This window comes from Babylonia areolata, chromosome 3 (genome assembly GCF_041734735.1).
Source record: "Babylonia areolata isolate BAREFJ2019XMU chromosome 3, ASM4173473v1, whole genome shotgun sequence".
In the NCBI taxonomy this organism is placed as follows: domain Eukaryota; kingdom Metazoa; phylum Mollusca; class Gastropoda; order Neogastropoda; family Buccinidae; genus Babylonia; species Babylonia areolata.
This window is the reverse complement of record NC_134878.1, coordinates 36,588,757-36,609,286: the sequence shown is the minus strand read 5'-3', so window position 1 is coordinate 36,609,286 and position 20,530 is coordinate 36,588,757.

The window sequence follows — 20,530 nt, the reverse complement described above, 5'->3', positions numbered from 1 at the left end:
AAGGACTGTAGATGGGATAGAAAGGAAGGATAGTGGAGAGGGTAGAAAGGAAGCAGTGTAGGGGGGGTGAAAAGGGAAGTGTAGAGGGAGTTGGAAGGAAGGAGTGCAAAGGGAGTAGAAAGGAAGGAGAGTAGAGGAGGTGGAAAGGGTCGTGCAGAGGAGTTCAAAAGGAAGGACTATAGAAGGGGTGGAAAGGAATGAGTGTAGATGGGGTGGAATGGAAGGACAGTGGACTGGGTAGAAAGGAAGCGGTGTAGAGGGGTGGAAACGTATGTGTAAAGGGTATTGGCAGGAAGGAGTGTAGAGGGGGTAGAAAGGAAGGACTGTTGAGCGGGTAGAAAGGAAGGAGTGTAGAGGGGGTGGAAAGGGAAGTGTAGAGGGTGGAAAGGAAGGACTCCATAAAGGGTGGAAAGGAAGGAGTGTAGATTGGGTGGAAAAAAATGACAGTGTAGTGGGTAGAAAGGAAGAATTGCAGAGGGGGTAAAAAGGGTTGAAGGTGTTGGCAGGAAGGCGTGTAGAGGGAGTAGAAAGGAAGGAGTGTAGAGGAGGAAGAATGGGAGTTATAGAAGGGGCAGAACGGACGGACTGTTGAGCGGTTAGAAAGGAGGGAGTGTAGAGGGGGTGGAAAGAGAAGTGTAGAGGGTGTTGGACGTGTAGAGGAGGTGAAAAGGAAGGCTTGCAGAAGGTGTGGAAAGGAGTGAGTGTAGATGACATGGATTGGAAAGATAGTGGACTTGGTAGTAAGGAAGCAGTGTAGAGTTGTGGGAAGGGAAGTGTAGAGGGTGTTGGCAGGAAGGAGTCTAGAGGGAGTAGAAAGGAAAGAGTGTAGAGGATGTGGAAATGGAATTGTAGAGGGGATAGAAATGAAGGACTGCTGACCGGGTAGAAAGGAAGGAGTGTAGAGGAGGTGGAAAGGGAGGTCTAGAGGGGATAGAAAGGAAGGACTGTTGATCGGGTAGAAAGGAAAGCATGTAGAGGGGGTGGAAAGGAAGGATAGTGAAGAGGGTAGAAAGGAAGCAGTGTATGGGGGTGAAAAGGGAAGTGTAGAGGGTGTTGGTAGGAAGGAGTGTAGAGGGAGATAGAAAGGAAGGAGTGTAGAGGAGGTGGAAAGGGACGTGTAGAGGAGTTCAAAATGAAGGACTGTTCAAGGGGTGGAAAGGAATGAGTATAGAGTAGTTGAAATGGAAGGATAGTGGCCTGGGTAGAAAGGAAGCAGTGTAGACGGGTGGAAACGGAAATGTAGAGGGTGTTCACAGGAAGGAGTGTAGAGGGAGTAGAAAGGAAGGAATGTAGAGGAGGTGGAAAGGGAGTTGTAGAGGGGGTAGAAAGGAAGGACTGTTCAGCGGGTAGAAAGGAAGGAGTGTAGAGGTGGTGGAAATGGAAGTGGAAAGGGTGTTGGGAGGAAGGAGTGTAGAGGGAGTAGAAAGAAAGGAGTGTATAGGGAAGTCTGAGAATACGTCAAAATGAAGGACTGTAGAAATGGTGGAAAGGAAGGCCTGTAGAAGGGGTGGGAAGGAAGGAGTGTAGATTGGGTGGAATAAAAGGATAGTGGAGTGGGTAGGAAGGAAACGGTGTAGAGGGGGTGGAAAGAGAAGTGTAGAGGTTGTTGGCAGGAAAGAGTGTAGATGGAGTAGAAAGGAAGGAGTGTAGAGGGGGTGGAAAGGGAAGTGTAGAGGAGTTCAAAAGGAGGACTGTAGAAGGGGTGGAAAGGAAGGAGTGTAGATGGGGTGGAATCGAAAGATAGTGAAGTGGGTACAAAAGGAAGCAGTGTAAAGGTGGTGAGAGGGATGTGTAGAGGGTGTTGGCAGGAAGAAGTGTATAGGGAGTAGAAAGGAAGGAGTGTAGAGGAGGTGGAAAAAGAGTTGTAGAGGGGGTGGAAAGGAAGGACTGTTGATCGGCTAGAAAGGAAGGCGTGTAGAGGGGGTGGAAAGGGACGTTTAGAGGGTGTTGGCGGGAAGGAGTGTAGAGGAAGTTGAAACGAAGGAGAGTAGAGCTGGTGGAAAAGAAAGTGTAGAGTATGTCAAAAGGAAGGCTGTAGAAATGGTGGAAAGGAAGGAGTGTAGATGGGGTGGAAAGGAAGGATAGTGGAGTAGGTAGAAAGGAAGCAGTGTAGAGGGGTGGAAACGGATGTGTAGAGGGTGTTGGCAAGAATTAGTGTAGAGGGAGTAGAAACGAAGGAGTGTAGAAGGGGTGGATAGGGAAGTGAAGAGGAGGTCAAAAGAAAGGACTGTAGAAGGGGTCGAAAAGAAGGAGTGCAGAAGGGGTGGAAAGGAAGGATATTGGAGAGGGTAGAAAGGAAACAGTGTATAGGGAGTGGAAAGGGAAGTGTAGAGGGTGTTGGCAGGAAGGAGTCTAGAGGGAGTAGAAAGGATGGAGTGTAGAGGGGGTGGAAAGGGAGTTGTACAAGCGGTAGAAAGGAAGGACTGTCGATCGTGTAGAAAGGAAGGCGTGTAGATGGGGTGGAAAGGGAAGTGTAGAGGGTGTTGCCAGGAAGGAGTGTAGAGGGAGTAGAAAGGGAGGAGTGTAGAGGTGATGGAAAGGGAAGTGTAGCGGAGGTCAAGTGGAAGGACTATAGAAGGTGTGGAAAGGAAGCAGTGTAGATGGGGTGGAAAGGAAGGATAGTGGAGAGGTTAGAAAGGAAAAAGTCTAGGTGGGTGAGAAGGGAAGTGTAAAGGGTGTTGAGAGGAAGGAGTGTAGAGGGAGTAGAAAGGAAGGAGTGTAGTGGAGGTGGAAAGGGACGTGTAGAGGAGTTCAAAAGGAAGGACTATAGAAGGTGTGGAAAGAAATGTGTGTAGATGAGGGTGATGGAAGTATAGTGGACTGGGTAGAAAGGAAGCAGTGTAGAGGGGTGAAAACGGAAGTGTAGAGGATGTTGGAAGGAAGGAGTGTAGAGGGAGTAGAAAGGAAGGAGTGTAGAGGAGGCGAAAGGGAGTTGTAGAGGCGATAGAAAGGAAGGACTGCTGAGCCGGTCGAAAGGAAAGAGTGTAGAGGGGGTGGAAAGGGAAGTGTAGAGGGTGTTCACAGGAAGGAGTGTAGAGTGAGTAGAAAGGAATGAGTGTAGAGGTGATGGAAAGGGAAGTAGAGAGAAGGTCAAAAGGAAGGACTGTAGAAGGGGTGGAAAGGATGGAGTGTAAAAGGGGTGGAAAGGAAGGATAGTGGAGAGGGTAGAAAGGAAACAGTGTAGAGGGGGTTGAAAGGGAAGTGTAGAGGGTGTTGACAGGAAGGAGTGTAGAGGGAGTAGAAAGGAAGGAGTGTAGAGGAGGTGGAAAGTGAAGTGTAGAGGAGGTCTAAGGAAGGACTGTAGAAGGTGTGGAAAGGATGGAGTGTAGAAGGGGTGGAAAGGAAGGATATGGGAGAAGGTAGAAAAGAAAGAGTGTAGATGGGGTGGAAAGGCAAGTGTAGAGGGTGTTGACAGGGAGGAGTGTAGACGGAGTAGAAAGCAAAGAGTGTGGAGGAGGTGGAAAGGGAGATGTAGAGGGGGTAGAAACGAAGGACTGTTGAGCCTGTAGAAAGGAAGGACTGTAGATGTGGTGGAAAGGGAAGTGTAGAGGAGGTGAAAAGGAAGGACTGTAGAAAGGGTGGAATGTAAGGAGTGTAGATGGGGTCGAAAGGAAGGGTAGTGGAGTATGTAGAAAGGAAGCATTGTAGAAGGGGTGAATAGGGAAGTGTAGAAGGTGTTGGCAGGAAGGAGTGTACTAGGAGTAGAAAGGAACGAGTGAAGAGGAGGTGGAAAGGGACGTGTAGAGGTCAAAAGGAAGGACTGTAGAAGGGTTGGAAAGGAATGAGTGTAGATGTGGTGGAATGGAAGGATAGTGGACAGGGTACAAAGGAATCAGTCTATAGGGGTGGAAACAGAAGTGTAGAGGAGGTCAAAAGGAAATACTGTAGAAGGGTTGGAAAGGAAGGAGTGTAGATGGGGAAGAAAGGAAGGAGTTTAGAGGGAGTAGAAAGGAAGGAGTGTAGTGGTGGTGGACAGGAAAGTGTAGAGGTCAAAAGGAAGGACTCTTGAAGGGATAGAAAGAAAGGAGTGCAGATGAGGTGGAAAGGAAGGATGGTGGAGAGGGTAGAAAGGAAGCAATGTAGATGGGGTAAAAAAGGAAGTGTAGAAGGTGTTGGCAGGAAGGAGTGCAGAGGGAGTAGAAAGGAAGGAGTGTTGAGGAAGTGGAAAGGGAGTTGTATAGGGGGTAGAAAGGAAGGACTTTCGATCGGGTAGAAAGGAAGGCCTGTAGAGGTGGTGGAAAGGGAAGTGTAGAGGGTGTTGCTAGGAAGGAGTGTAGAGGGAGTAGAAAGGGAGGAGTGTAGACGTGGTAGAAAGGGAGGTGTAGAGGAGGTGAAAAGGAAGGACTGTAGAAGGGGTAGAAAGGAAGGAGTGTAGATGGGGTGGAAAGTAACGATAGTGGAGAGGGTAGAAAGGAAGCAGTGTAGGGGGGTGAAAAGGGAAGTGTAGAGGGTGTTGGTAGGAAGGAGTGTAGAGGGAGTAGAAAGGAAGTAGTGTAGAGGAGGTGGAAAAGGACGTGTGGAGGAGTTCAAAAGGAAGGACTGTAGAAGGGGTGGAAAGGAATTAGTGTAGATGGGGTGGAATGGAAGGATAGTGGTCTGGGTAGAAAGGAAGCAGTGTAAAGGTTAGGAAAGGGAAGTGTAGAGGGAGTAGAAAGGAAGGAGTGTACAGGAGGTGGAAAGTTAGTTGTAGACTGGGTACAAAGGTAGGTCTGTCGATCGGATAGAAAGGAAGATTTGTAGAGGAGGTGGAATGGGACGTGTGGAGAGTGTTGGCTGTAAGGGGTGTAGAAAGGAAAGTGCGTAGAGCTGGTGGAAAGGAAAGTCTGGAGTAGATCAAAAGGAAGGAGTGTAGAAATGGTGGAAAGGAAGGAGTATAGATGGGGTGGAAAAAAGGATAGTGGAGTGGGTAGAAAGGAAGCATTGTAGAGGGGGTGAAAATGGAAGTGTAGAACGTGTTGGCAGGAAGGATTGTAGAGGGAATAGAAAGAAAGGAGTGTAGAGGAGGTGGAAAGCGACGTGTACAGGAGGTCAAAAAGAAGTCTTGTAGAAGGGGTGGAAAGAAATGAGTGTAGATGGGGAGGAATGGAATGATAGTGGACACGCCAGAAAGGATGCAGTGTAGAGTGGTGGAAACGGAAGTGTAGAGGGTGTTGGCAGGAAAGAGTGTAGAGGGTGTAGAAAGGAAGGAGTGTTGAACGTGTAGAAATGAAGGAGTGTAGAGGGGGTGGAAAGGGAAGTGTAGAGGGGGTTGGCAGGAAGGTGTATAGAGGGAGTAGAAAGGAAGGAATGCAGTGGTGGTGGAAAGGGAAGTGTTGAGGAGGTCAAAAGGAAGGACTGTAGAATGGGTGGAAAGGAAGGAGTGTAGAAGAGGTGGAAAGGAAAGATAGTGGAGAGGGTAGAAAGGAAAGAGTGTAGAGGGGGTGGAAAGGGAAGTGTAGAGGGTGTTGGCAGGAAGGAGTGTAGAGGGAGTAGAAAGGAAGGACTGTAGAGTGGGTGGAAAGCGAGTAGTAGAGGGGTTATGAAGGGAGGACTGTTGATCGGGTAAAAAGGAAGGCATGTAGAGGGTGCGGAAAGGGAAGTGTAGAGGGTGTTGGCGGGAAGTAGTGTAGATGGAATAGAAAGGAAGGAGTGTAGAGCTGGTGGAAAGGAAAGTCTAGAGTAGGTCAGGAAGGAGTATAGAGGGAGTAGAAAGGAAGGTTTGTAGCGGATATGGAAAGTCAGGTGTAGAGGAGGTCAAAAGGAAGGACTGTAGAAGTGGTGGAAAGGAATGAGTGTAGATGGGGTGGAATCGAAGGATAGTGGACAGGGTAGAAAGGAAGCAGTGTAGAGGAGTGGAAACGGAAGTGTAGAGGACGTTGGCAGGAAGGAGTGTAGAGGGAATAGAAAAGGAGTGTAGACGAGGTGGAAAGGGAGCTAGGACTGTCTATCGGGTAGAAAGGAAGGCGTGTAGAGGGGGTCGAAAAGGAAATGTTGTGGGCCTTTACAGGAAGGAGTGTAGACGGAGGAGAAAGGAAGGACTGTAGAAATGGTGGAAAGCAAGGAGTGTAGAAGGGGTGGAAAGGAAGGACATTGGAGTAGGTAGAAAGGAAGCATTGTAGAGGGGGTGAAAAGGGAAGTGTAGAAGGTGTTGGCAGGAAGGAGTGTAGAGGGAATAGAAAAGGAAGGAGTGTAGAGGAGGTGGAAAGGGACGTTTAGAGGAGGTGAAAAGGAAGTCTTCTAGAAGGGGTGGTAAGGAATGAGTGTAGGTGTGGAGGAATGGAATGATACTGGACAGGGTAGAAAGGAAGCAGAGTAGAGGGGTGGAAATGGAAGTGTAGAGGGTGTTGGCAGGAAAGAGTGCAGAGGGAGTAGAAAGGAAGGAGTGTAGAGGAGGTGGATAGGGAGTGGTAGAGGGGGTACAAAGGAAGGAGTGTTGAGCGGGTAGAAAGGAAGGAGTGTAGAGTGGGTGGAAAGGGAGGTGTAAAGGGTGTTGGCAGGAAGGAGTGTAGACGGAGTAGAAAGGGAAGTGTAGAGGAGGTGAAAAGGAAGGACTGTAGAAGGCGTGGAAAGGAAGGAGTGTAGAAGGGGTGGAAAGGAAGGATAGTGGAGAGGGTAGAAAGGAAACTGTGTAGAGGGGGTGGAAAGTGGAGTGTAGAGGGTGTTGATAGGAAGGAGTGTAGAGGGAGTAGAAAGGAAGGAGTGTAGAGGAGGTGGAAAGGCAGTTGTAGAGGGTGAAGAAACGAAGGACTGTTGAGCGGGTAGAAAGGAAGGAGTGTAGCGGGGGTGGAAAGGGAAGTGTAGAGGAGATGAAAAGAAAGGACTGTAGAAGGGGTGGAAAGGAAGGAGTGTAGATGGGATGGAAAGGAAGGATAGTGGAGTGTGTAGAAAGGATGCATTGTAGAGAGTGTGAAAAGGGAAGTGTAGAAGGTGTTCGCAGCAAGGAGTGTGCTGGGAGAAGAAAGGAAGGAGTGAAGAGGAGGTGGAAAGGAAGGACTGTAGAAAGGGTGGAAAGGATTGAGTGTAGATGAGGTGGAATGGACGGATAGTGAACAGGGTACAAAGGAATCAGTGTATAGGGGTGGAAACGGAAGTGTAGAGGAGGTGAAAAGGAAATACTGTAGAAGGGGTGGAAAGGAAGGAGTGTAGATGGGGAAGAAAGGATGGATAGTGGAGTGGGTAGAAGGGAAGCATTGTAGACGGGGTGAAAAGGGAAGTGTAGAAGGTGTTCGCAGCAAGGAGTGTAGAGGGAGTAGAAAGGAAGGAGTGTAGTGGTGGTGGACAGGAAAGTGTAGAGGTCAAAAGGAAGAAATCTAGAAGGGATCGAAAGGAAGGAGTGTAGATGAGGTGGAAAGGAAGGATAGTGGAGAGGGTATTTCAGTTTCAGTTTCAGTAGCTCAACGAGGCATCACTGCGTTCGGACAAAACCATATACGCTACACCACATCTGCCAAGCAGATGCCTGACCAGCAGCGTAACCCAACGTGCTTAGTGAGGCCTTGAGAACCCCCCCCCCCCCCAAAACGGGGGAATAAATAATAGATAAGCTTACATAAATAAATAAATAATAATTATAATATAGAAAAAGGTAGTAGTAATAATAGTAGTAATACTAATAAAATGATAATAATAAAAAATAAAGAAAGAAATAAGACAACAATGGTGATAAATAAGCGAATAAATGTAAAAAAACATGAAGACACACATTCACACATACACCCAGACATGCATAACAGAAATGCACCAAACATGCAGTTTCACAGATATGAAAGCACAGTCAAATACATATAAACGTACATGAGCTCCAACACACACACACACACACACACACACACACACACACACATTACCTTGCACCTCCTCAACCCCCCTCCTCCACACACTCATTTCTAGTCTACGTATCGCAGCTTCCACGGCACACACACACACACACACACACACACACACACACACAAACACACACTCACAGAGATGAACACTTACTTGTACAAGCACACACACATACGCCCATATCTCCCACCCCCAACCCCACACACATATATACAAAGATATATATATATATACGTTCCAATATCCTGTTGCTCCCACAGTGTAGGCATGCATACACTCACATACCTCATCCTCTACCCCACCTCCCCCCGCACTCCCACCTCCCCTCACACACACACACACACACACACACACACACACACACACGTACACAGATCTCTCCTGACACTTGTGTACACTTACACTCTTGTGCATTCACAAACGCACTCAAAAGCACAGACCCACACATACACACAAACACACACATACACACACGCACAGAGGCTGCCACTGACTGGCCGCAAGAGGGATGGGAAAAGATCTCTGATGCCAAGAACGTGGCGTCTATTGTGTTGCTCAGTCTATTGTATTTGGAAAGGCCCACAGAGACTCTGTTCCGTTTGAAGAAATTTCCGCAATGTTGGTTTGGAAATGATGCCGATATTTGTTTGATTTGCAAAGCATCGTGCTCTACCTTTCATGTTAGACTTGCGGCCGCTCCCTCTCTCTGCTTTTATTTCTTTGAGGCGATCGATGGTGTGATGGCCTTGTACCTGTTCTTTTTGGTATTCTTTGACTTTTCTGAGGATTTCCGATTTTCCTAGATGTAGGCCGCTCGTTGGTGTTGCGTTACCAGCAAGTCTGTCAGGTCGCTCATTTCCCTTAACACCTGCATGTCCCGGGCAGTATGACCATGTGAGTTTTTTAATCTGAAAGTTGCGCATTGCCTTATGCCACTCTGGGCTTCCCATTCCGTTTTCAATTTTCTGTATGAGGTTCATTGAGTCGGTTAGAATCATGGCATGTTGGTTTCCGGGCGTATGGATGGACGATAGCCACTGGAGGGCATGTGTCGCAGCTTCAGCTTCCATCGTTAGGCTGGAGGTTGTGACTTTGTAGGCAGCATTCTCTTCCCAAATTGTTTTTCCATTTTGTTTCGCAGTGAATCCCCAACCAGACTGGTCTTTGGTGACTGAGCCATCTGTGTATATGATGATGTCCTCTTCTTTACTGTTTTCTTCTATGAGTAGCTTCACTTCCGCATCAGTTTTGCCCTCTGGCCATTCCCGACAATGTCTTCCTAGAGTGGGTGAAATGTCTGTGTTGAATAGATGGTTGAGGTTTTCGGGGTTTTTCTCCCATTCTTTTGTTTCTTTCAGGTCTTGTAGTCAGCATACTGGCAGGATTGTGTCTTCTGCTTGCCCCATCCATGATCTTCCTCGTCCTAGACGGCTGCCTTTTGGTTCTTTGACTCACGGCAGTTTATGCCTTGCACTTTAGTTCCAAGTAGGCGGCATTTACTTATCTGAAGACGAAAAACTGAAGTAATGAAACATCTTCAAGCTCTGGTAACTCCAGACCCAAGGAATAACCCACAGCCGCAGAACAGAAAAACGACTTGCCCAGAGTAAAGCCATGCATAGCGCGCTGTAGAATGGGACCAGTTAGATAATACGCTGCCTGCCACTGACCTTGCCGCAGGCCACCTGCTGAGAAGGGGCTTGAGAAGGGAAGGGAGAGAGGGAATAGTCAGCTACAGTACTGTTAGGTGTGGCATCCCGGCCATGTGTTAGTTCTCACACTCACACAACGGTGCCAGTGTGATGTGTCTGCGAATATTTGCATTCACATGAGGGAATCTCTCTCTCTCTCTCTCTCTCTCTGTATATATATATATATATATATATATATATATATATATATATATATTTACACACACACACACACACACACACACACACTCACACACACACACACACACACACACACACACACACACTTGAGCTAATCAACACTGCTATGAAAAGTACTACGTGTATACGACTTTGACTACCGCTTCTACTATCACCACAATTGCAACTACACCTAATGCTGCTGCTATTACTGTTGCTATGTTTCTTAACTCTTTTTATTTTTCTAAATATCAAATGTGACTTTCTTCTGCGACGCTGCTAACTAGAACGATTATACACACAAGTCACCACCAGTTCACTGCAATGACTCAGCTTCCTGGCACAGTGCCAGTGTGTAGCATCTATCTGACCTGCCTCACAAAGACCTTAAATCGTCAGTTATTAATTCGTATAATTAAGTCACTCACATACGCGTTTCAGACACCAGATTTTGTCAGGCGAAAGACAACACCTGGAGCTAGATTCGTCCCTATTTTTTTTCCACAAAAAAACAGATGCACACTTTTTATAGATCCACAAACACAGGCAATCCAACGCATGACCGCACAGCCAAAAGACTGCAATAGTCAGGGAAAGTTGTGACCTAGATACAGTGCGCCGCGTGCAGTGCGCTCTGTGGCTGAACGGGTTAGGCAGGAGGCCATGTGCATGATATAAAGAAGCCAGGACTAAATGTGCGATTTCGGAAGAGGGTGAACTGCCGTGGACTGCATCATGCAGTGGGTTTTGAGGGTTTTCTAATGCTTTGAAGTAGGTCTTGACCTGTTCTAACTTGTTTCTGGCCTGCACTGAAGGAAGGTCAAGCAGGTATCGCATGGTTTCTGTGGGCGTGTCTTTTGTTGTTCCAAGGATCAGCCTCATAGCTTCATTTTGGACTCTTTCTAATTTTAGGAGGTTGCTTTGAGACGGTGTTGTTAGCCCAAGTCCGTAGTCGATCACACTGAGGACGAGTGATTGGTATAGCAGGAAGAGGTGGTGTTGTTCAATTCCTTTGGTTGCCATTGCTTTTAAGACTGAAAGGCCCTTTCTGCATTTGAGAACAGTATTTTCCGTATGTTTTCTGAAGGTCAGCATCCTGTCAAGTGTATTCCTAGGTAGCGTAGGCATTCAGTTTTCTCAATTTGAATCCCATCGAATGACACAGAAGGTGGTGATTTGCTCGCGGTTTTGTTGTTGAGGGTGCACAGCAACGTTTGGGCTTTCGCTGGATTGATGGAAGATTCTGTGTCTTTGCACCATTCAGCAATATTGTTTTGTTGTTTCTGAACGGCTTTAGTTCTTTCCTGAGCATCTTTCGAAGTTTTGAAGACCAGGCCATCATCCGCAAGGGTAAGCACCCGAGCAATTCCATTGTTGTTTAAGTCTGCAAGGCCCTTCGTGTAGACATTGTAGAGGACAGGAGAGAGCGGAGACCCTTGTGGCAGTCCCATGGATAGTTTAGAAGGTGCAGACATCCAATCTCCGAGGCGTAGGACGACGGTTCTTTCTTGAAGCGCTGCTGCTATCCATCTTGTCAGTGTCAAACTTACTCCATACCTTAGTAGCAGCTCCATGAGGTGCGCAAACTGGACTTTATTGTAGGCATCTTCAAGGTCAATTGCTACTGCTAGTGTTTCTTCTTTTCTTTGAAATCCTTCATATACTTCATATGCAAAAGCAGCTGCATTTTCCCATGTGGACTTGCCTGTTCTGTAACCACCTTGATTTGAAGGGAGAATGTGCCTGTGTTCAAGATCCCTTGCAAGTTTCCTGGCTATCATGCGTTCCATGAGCTTTCCAGCAATGTTTTGCATGGTTAGGATCCGGTAGCCGCTTACCTGACAATGGTCCTTTCCTGGTTTTGGTATGGGTTTTAAGAAGCTGTGTGTCCAGTCCTCCGGCATCTGTCCATTGTGGAAACTGTTTTGATATAGATTGAAAAGTTTGCTTCTGTCTTCTTCCGATAGCTCCTTGATGTCTGAGTAACGAACTTTGTCTGGGCCAGGAGCCGATTCTTTCTTGCATTTAGCTATTGCCTCGTTTAGATCATCCATTGTCAAGTCATCATCAGGTCCAGTCTGCATAAGGGTTTGGTTTAACTCCTCAACATATTTCTTTTTCTCATCTAAGTTTCTTTGATCACTCTGTTGTATGAAACGTTTGAGCAAGGCAGATCCTTTTTCTTCATTTGTCTTAAGCTTGGTTCCGTCAGTGTCTAACATGTCTGGGGTTGTTGTTGTGCACGTTTTCCCTTCCATGCGACGATAAAATTGCCAGAACTCTGTCAATGTTGTGTCATAACTGAGTGCCTCGCAAAACTGTTTCCACTTGTCATTTTTGGCCTCTTGAGCAATGACTTCAAACTGTTTAGTTTTTTCTTTCAGTTTTGTTTCAATATCTTTGTCCGGAGATGGTTTTGTTTTTTCTTTTTGCCAAAGTTTGACAGCCGCATGTTTTTCTATCCAGGCTCTCTCTGTGTCGGTATTCCACCATGGGGGCTGAATAGTTTGCATTCTGTTCAATGCCGTTCTTTTGTTTCTTCTGCGTCTTAATTTTTCGATGACGGTTCTCTCTTTGGTTTCATACTGAAATGGATCACGCAGTTTCATACAGGGTTTATCTGACAGTTTCTGTAGACTGAAAGTTACTGGGAGGTGGTCGCTGCCTTGGTATGGAAGCGTCTCTGCATTCATTTCTGCTCTGAATTTTGGAGATGTTAGAGCAATGTCGATCACACTGTCACTGTCCCCTTGTCTTGTTCCAAGGCGAGTTGGGGATGTGGTTGTTAAAGGGCTAAGAAGAATTTCCCCTATCATTCCTTAAGTGCGAGTCCTTGTGGGTTGGTGTTCCGCTGATCCCATAACTTCGATCTTGCATTAAGGTCTCCACAGATAATGACCGAGTCTCCAAGTTCGTTCTCTATTTCCTCTAAAAAGGCCCAATCCTCTTTTGTTGTGCAGGTTCCTGGGTGAACATAGGCATTGATGAGCACGATGCTTTTGTGAACTCCGTCAGGTTTTTCAAGACGCACCCCCACTAATTCACATGAGTTGCTACACTATTTCTCTAGATTTATGGTGGAAACTTTGTTTTTTAGGTTTTTGTTCAGTATGATTGCTACCCCTCTTCCTTCATTCCTTTGAAAGACTGTGAAATTCTCAAAATGTATTGGTCTGTCTGCACTTGTCCTGGTCTCTTGGAGACATAGAATGTCAAAATCATATGCCAATTTCTCAATTGTTGAGATTCTCATTCTTGCACTGGAACAATTCCAACTGCCGATTCTAAAGAATTTCTTTGACAGCCGCTCTGCTTTTGTCATTCTGCTACCTAAGCACAATCTTTTCCCACCTCTTTTGCCACGCCTGTTTTGGGGTTTTGGGGATCTGAATTTATGTCTCGTGCTATGCAGCTGATCCCCGAGGTGCACGCAAGACAGGGTTTTTTTAGTATCCATAGAAGGGTGTTCTATGTGGTGAGGGAAAATATTCGGTCACCCTGACAGAGCCTCTTATCAGGGAAGGGCAATGGATGTCTATCTGTGTGGAGTCCGTCAGCCTGGTGTCGCCCTAAGACCAGACTGCATACAGTTAGTGACTGTTTACCCCAACAGCCATTCATCCCATTGGTACCGTGTCAGGTCAGGTCATTAGATCTGCTACTGGTAACCTGTAATCCAGTACAACCTGTTCAGGGTCGGGTTGCCGACGACTAAACCGGCACTTCCACCGCTCCCTTCTGGGACTGGTGAGGCGGGTGGCTAGACACCCTTATGGAGATCCATAAAAGGGCGTCGGCTCAGGAGAGCCACTGACGGCCATCTAGCTCCACTGTGCTGTGTGCATGCCACACGCAGTTGGCCCCCGGGGTGTGTCTACCCATGTATGCGAAGTCTGGATCCGGCAGAATCTGCGGAAGAAACCTATCGGTTCAACGGAGAGGAAGGCGGTTACAGCAACGCACTGTGGAGTGCAGAGAGCAAGATGAGACACCGAAAGGATATCTTGGTCATCCACTGCATCCATGCTCATCCTCCAGTCGTCTCGACTTAGTCTTGCCACTGGAAATTGGTTGACCCGGACGAGAGAGTGAGGTCGACGTTGCGCAACTCCTCTTCACTTTAAACAAACTCATCGCGCAAGTCATCAGTCATCCAAAATGACCTTTCATCCTTCATCATTTCATCACCCCCAAGTCCTGTGGCGACAGGCGAGCGACGAAACGACAGGTGTGGGTACACTGGCAGTCGCAGCCGCAGACCTGCACGCAGGCGGCTCAGGCCATAGAGTCGTTCTTCGTCGACAGGGGCAGTGATGGAGCTCGGCAGCCGTCTGAGCGTCTGAGCAGCCCTCTTTAGGAATGCACTGCTCACCTCCCTGGCATGAGGAAGGGGCTAGAAAAGGTGCCCTAAAAATTGCCTGCTCCATATCACCCTGGCCAGCATACTGCGGCTGGCGGGGACCCTACATCAGCGGTCGAAACAAAGAGAAAGAAAAGAAAAAAACAAGGATCGTTCCTCTCACCATTGGTGCTTGGAACATAAGGACTCTCCTGGACAGAGATAACGCGGACAGACCCCAAAGGAGAACAGCACTAGTTGCATCTGAACTCACCAGATACAACATCGACATTGCAGCCTTGAGTGAGACTCGGCTTGCAGGCGAAGGCGAGCTCTGTGAACGGGGATCTGGTTACACCTTCTTCTGGAGTGGTCGAGGAAGCGAAGAGCGACGTGAGGCTGGCGTTGGTTTTGCAGTAAAAACAGCACTTGTCAGCAAGCTAGCTGGAATCCCAAAGGGAGTCAACGATAGGCTTATGACCATGAAACTCCCACTGGCATCTGGCCAGAAGCACCTCACCATTGTCAGTGCCTATGCCCCAATATGACCAACCCGGATGAAGTGAAGGCGAAGTTCTACGAGGACTTTCACTCTGTCATTGCTGCCATCCCCAAAGCAGACAAGCTCATCATTCTTGGGGACTTCAATGCTAGAGTTGGCTCTGACTACATCTCCTGGGATGGAGTGATTGGAAAGCACGGTGTGGGCCACTGCAACCCAAATGGATTGCTTTTGCTTCAGACCTGTGCAGAGCACGAACTGCTGATAACCAACACAGTTTTCTGCCTCCCTACCTGTAACAGGACGTCATGGATGCACCCTCGCTCAAAGCATTGGCATCTCATCGATTATGTCATCGTCAGGAAAAGGGATAGGCAAGATGTACGTGTAACAAAGACCATGTGCGGCGCCGAGTATTGGACAGACCATCGCCTTGTAGTCTCGAAGCTGAATATTCGAATCCAGCCCAAGAGACGCCCCCAAGGCCAGAAGGCTCCAAAACAGCTCAACATCGCTAAGCTGAAAAGCATCACCATCAAACAGTCCTTTGTGGAGCTGCTGGAAGATCGTCTGGAATCCGCCTCTCTGGACAACCAGAATGTGGAGTCTGACTGGAGGACCCTGCGTGAGCTGATCTATAGTACAGCTTCAGAGACCCTGGGACCCATGACCAGAAAGCACAAAGACTGGTTTGATGAAAACTGTGATGAAATCAAGCAGCTTCTGGATGAGAAACGCCGTCTGCATCAAGCCCACCTGAGCAACCCAAAGTCCACATCAAAAAAGGATGCATACAATGCCATCCGCAGGACTGTTCAGCAAAAGTTAGGCCAGATGCAGGATAAGTGGCTGAGTGACAAAGCTGATGAGATCCAGGGATATGCTGACAGGCACGATATGAAGAGGTTCTATGATGCCTTAAAAGAAGTCTACGGCCCCACATCCTCAGGATCATCCCCCCTCCTCAGTGCAGATGGGAATACCTTGATCACCGAGAAGGAGAAAATTCTCGAACGCTGGGCTGAGCACTTCAACAGTGTCTTAAATCGCCCTTCCTCCATAAATGATGAAGCCATAGACCGTCTCCCACAAGTCCCCACCAACGAAGCACTGGACGATCCGCCAACACTTCTTGAGACCCAGAAAGCAATCCGTCTGCTATCCAGTGGCAAAGCACCTGGCTCAGACTCCATACCAGCAGAGGTCTACAAGGATGGAGGCACTGTGCTGACTGAGAAGCTTCATCAGCTGTACTCACTCATGTGGAAAGAAGAGACGATCCCCCAGGATTTCAAAGATGCATCTATCATTCACTTGTACAAGCGAAAGGGGAACCGGCAAGCCTGTGATAACCATCGGGGCATTTCTTTGCTCTCCATCGCAGGCAAGATACTTGCCAGGATCCTACTTAACCGCCTCACAGCACACCTTGACCAAGGTCATTTGCCTGAGAGCCAATGTGGATTCCGGAAAGAGCGCGGAACCACTGACATGGTGTTTGCTGCAAGGCAGCTGCAAGAGAAATGTCAGGAGCAAAATGCTGATCTGTTCTCCACCTATGTTGACCTCACTAAGGCCTTCGACACCGTGAGTAGAGAGGGAATGTGGAAGATCATGGCCAAGTACGGATGCCCTCGGAAATTTATTTCCTTGGTCAGCCAATTCCATGAAGGCATGCAGGCTCGAGTCCAGGACAATGGTGAAACATCTGCTCCTTTTGCTGTCACAAATGGTGTCAAGCAAGGCTGCGTCCTGGCTCCAACGCTGTTCAGCCTCACGTTCTCTGCAATGCTTACTGATGCCTTCAGAGATGGCGATGTTGGAATCGGCCTAAAGTACCGAACAGATGGCAAGCTGTTTAACCTCAGAAGGCTTCAAGCAAAAACGAAGGTCATGACAGACATCACCAGAGACTTTTTGTTTGCTGATGATTGTGCCCTCAACGCTGGATCTGAAGCTGACATGCAACTCAGGGTCAACAAGTTTGCCACTGCCAGCAGGAACTTCGGCCTTACCATCAGCACGAGGAAAACTGAAGTTCTCCATCAGCCAGCCCCAGGGAAACCCTACGTTGAGCCCAACATCACAGTCAACGGTCAGAGACTCAGTGCGGTGGAGCGGTTCACATACCTTGGCAGCACACTGTCACGAAATGCGACCATTGACGATGAAGTGAACGTCAGGATTGCAAGAGCAAGCGCAACTTTTGGTAGACTGAATGCAAATGTCTGGAACAGAAGAGGCATTAGTCTTGAGACCAAGCTAAAGGTCTACAGAGCAGTAGTTCTCCCCACACTACTGTACGCCTGCGAAACTTGGACAGTGTACCAACGACATGCCAAGAAGCTGAACCACTTCCACACAACATGCCTCAGGAAGCTACTGAACATCAAGTGACAAGACAAGACCCCAGACACAGAGGTGCTCGCAAAAGCCACCCTTCCCAGCATCTTCACCATCCTGATGCAGTCCCAGCTTCGCTGGGCTGGACACGTGGCGAGCATGCCAGACCATCGGCTGCCCAGAAGGCTCTTCTATGGCGAGCTGCAGCAAGGGAAGAGATCACACGGAGGTCAGAAGAAGCGCTTCAGAGATACTCTGAAAGTCTCTCTGAAAGCGTTTGATATCAACCCTGACTCCTGGGAGGAATCTGCAGTGGACCGTGACAAATGGCGCGCTGCTGTGCACAAAGGCGCCAGGTTGTGCGAGGCCAACAGGACTGCTGCAGCTGTTGAGAAGAGGCAGGCCAGAAAGTCACGGGCAAACAAGCTCCCTGACAATGATATGCCTGTCTTTGTCTGCCCCAACTGTCAGCGAACATTTCGTGCGCAGATTGGACTATTCAGCCATCTGCGCACTCACAGATAGATTCATGAGCATCCTTCCCCCCCACCCCACCATCACCCTCCCCCCATCCCCCATCTGGATGACAACGATGGTCATCATCGATCTCGATGGACACACCACCACCACCACCACCACTGTATGAAAGCCATGGGATTGGGGATTTTTGTCGGGTTGTCTCCTCTTTGCCAGTGGAAGGGTGCATATGAGTATTGTTTCATAGCAGATTCTATTTTGCAGAAAAATAAAGGTTATTCTGAAATATATTCAATAATTAAACAACAACGCGAGAACAAATTATCAGTCAATTACACAGAAATATCACTTTGTCCTCACAAAGATAAGTGATTTTGTGTGTGTGTGTGTGTGTGTGTGTGTGTGTGTGTGTGCATCTGCCGGACAATCGAGTTTTGAGCCCTCTCAATAATTTACTAATAATTCAAAGATTAAACAATAACGTGATGACAAATTATTAATCAAAATCACAGAAAAATTACTTATCTGTTTTGAAGCTTGTAGACTGTCCGTTAAAATAACCAGTGGTGGTTTTAACACCTGGTAGGCTTTTACACTGACTGACTGGGTGGTTTTAACATCCAGTTTTCAGATACACATTTGTATCTACACCCTTTCGAAAAAATGGAGAGGGTAGAAAGGAAGCAGTGTAGAGGGGGTAAAAAGGGAAGTGTAGAGGGTGTTGGCAGGAAGGAATGTAGAGGGAGTAGAAAGGAAGGAGTGTAGAGGAGGTGGAAAGGGAGGTGTAGAGGGGGTACAATGGAAGGACTGTCAATAGAGTAGAAAGGAAGGCGTGTTGAGGGGGTGGAAAAGGAAGTGTAGAGGGAGTTTCCAGGAAGGAGTGTAGAGGGAGCAGAAAGGAAGGAGTATAGAGGTGGTGGAAAAGGAAGTCTAGAGTAGGCCAAAATGAAGGACGGTGGAAATGGTGGAAAGGAAGAAGTGTAGATGGGGTGGAAAAGAAGGATAGTGGAGTGTGTAGAAAGGAATAATTGTAGAGGGGGTGAAAAGGGAAGTGTAGAAGGTGTTGGCAGGAAGGAGTGTAGATTGAGTAGAAAGGAAGGCGTGTTGAGGGGGTGGAAAAGGAGTTGTAGAGGGAGTAGAAATGAAGGACTGTCGATCGGGTAGAAAGGAAGGCATGTAGAGGGGGTGCAAAGGGAAGTGTAGAGGGTTTTGCCAGGAAGGAGTGTAGGGGGAGTAGAAAGGGAGGAGTTTAGAGGTAGTCGAAAGGGAAGTGTAGAGGAGGTCAAAAGGAAGGACTGTAGAAGTGGTGGAAAGGAAGGATAGTGGAGTGGGTAGAAAGGAAACATTGTAGAGGGGGTGAAAAGGGAAGTGTAGAGGGTGTCGGAAGGAAGGAGTGTATAGGAGGTGGAAAGGGACGTGTAGAGGAGGTCAAAAGGAAATCTTGTAGAAGGGATGGAAAGGAATGAGTGTAGAAGGGTGGAAAGGAAGGATAGTGGAGAGGGTAGAAAGGAAACTGTAGAGAGGGTGGAAAGGTAAGTGCGGAGGGTGTTCGCAGGAAGGAGTGTAGAGGGAATAGAAAGGAAGGAGTGTAGAAGTGGTGGAAAGGGAGTTGTAGAGGGGGTAGAAAGGAAGGACTGTTAATTGGGTAGAAAGGAAGGAGTGTAGAGGGGGTGTAAAGGGAAGTGTAGAGGGTCTTGGCAGGAAGGAGTGAAGAGGGAGTAGAAAGGAAGGAGTGTAGAGGTGGTGGAAATGGAAGTGTAGAGGAGGTGAAAAGGAAGGACTGTAGAATGGGTTGAAAGGATGGAGTGCACAAGGGATAGAAAGGAAGGATAGTGGAGAGGGTAGAAAGGAAACAGTGTAGAGGGGGTGGAAAGGGAAGTGTAGAGGGTGTTGGTAGAAAGGAGTGGAGAGGTAGTAGAAAGGAAGGAGTGTAGAGGAAGTGGAAATGGAGTTGTAGAGGGGGTAGAAACGAAGGACTGTTGAGCAGGTAGAAAGGAAGGAGTGTAGAGGGGGTGGAAAGGAAGGACTGTTAATCGGGTAGAAAGGAAGGAGTCCAGAGGGGATGTAAAGGGAAGTGTAGAGGGTCTTGGCGGGAAGGATTGTAGAGGGAGTAGAAAGGAAGGAGTGTAGAGGTGGTGGAAAGGGAAGTGTATAGGAGATCAAAAGGAAGGACTGTAGAAGGGGTGGAAATGAAGGAGTGTAAGTGGGGTTGAAAGAAAGGATAGTGGAGATGTTAGAAAGGAAGCAGTGTAGGTAGGGTGAAAAGGGAAGTGTAGAGGGTGTTGGCAGGAATGAGTGTAGAGGGAGTAGAAAGGGAGGAGTGTAGAGGTGGTGGAAAGGAAAGTGTAGATGTGGTGAAAAGGAAGGACTGTAGAAGGAGTGGAAAGGAAGGAGTGTAGAGGAGGTGGAAATGGAGTTGTAGAGGGAGTAAAAAGGAAGGACTTTTGATCGGGTGGAAAGGAAGGAGTGTCGAGGGGGTGGAAAGGGAAGTGTGGATGGTGTTGGCAGGAAGGAGTGTAGAGGGAGTAGAAAGGAAGGTGTGTAGAGGTGGAAAGGGACGTGTACAGGAGTTTAAAAGGTACGAATGTAGAAGGGATGGAAAGGAATGAGTGTAGATGGGGTGGAATGGAAGGATTATGGTCTGGGTAGAAAGGAAGCAGTGTAAAGACGTGGAAAGGGAAGTGTAGAGGGTGTTGGCAGGAAGGTGTGTAGAGGGAGTAGAAAGGAAGGAGTGTATACGAGGTGGAAAGGGAGTTGTAGAGGGGGTACAAAGGAAGGACTGTCAGGAAAGGAAGGCGTGTAGGAGTGTAGATGGGGTGGAAAGGAAGGATTGTGGAGAGGTTAGAAAGGAAGCAGTGTAGAGGGGATGGAAAGGAAGTGTAGAGGGTGTTGTCAGGAAGGAGTGCAGATGAGGTGAAAAGGGAGTTGTAGACGAGGTAGAAAAGAAGGACTGTTGAGTGGGTAGAAAGGAAGGCGTGTAGATAGTGTAGAAAGAGAAGTGTAGAGGGTGTTGGCAGGAAGGAGTGTAGAGGCAGTAGAAAGGAAGGAGTATAAAGGTGTGCCAAGGGAAGTATAGAGGAGTTCAAAAGAAAGAACAGTGGAAGGTGTGGAAAGGAATGAGTGGAGATGGAGTGCAATGGGAGGATAGTGGAGAGGGTAGAAAGGAAGCAGTTTAGAGGGGGTGGAAAGGGA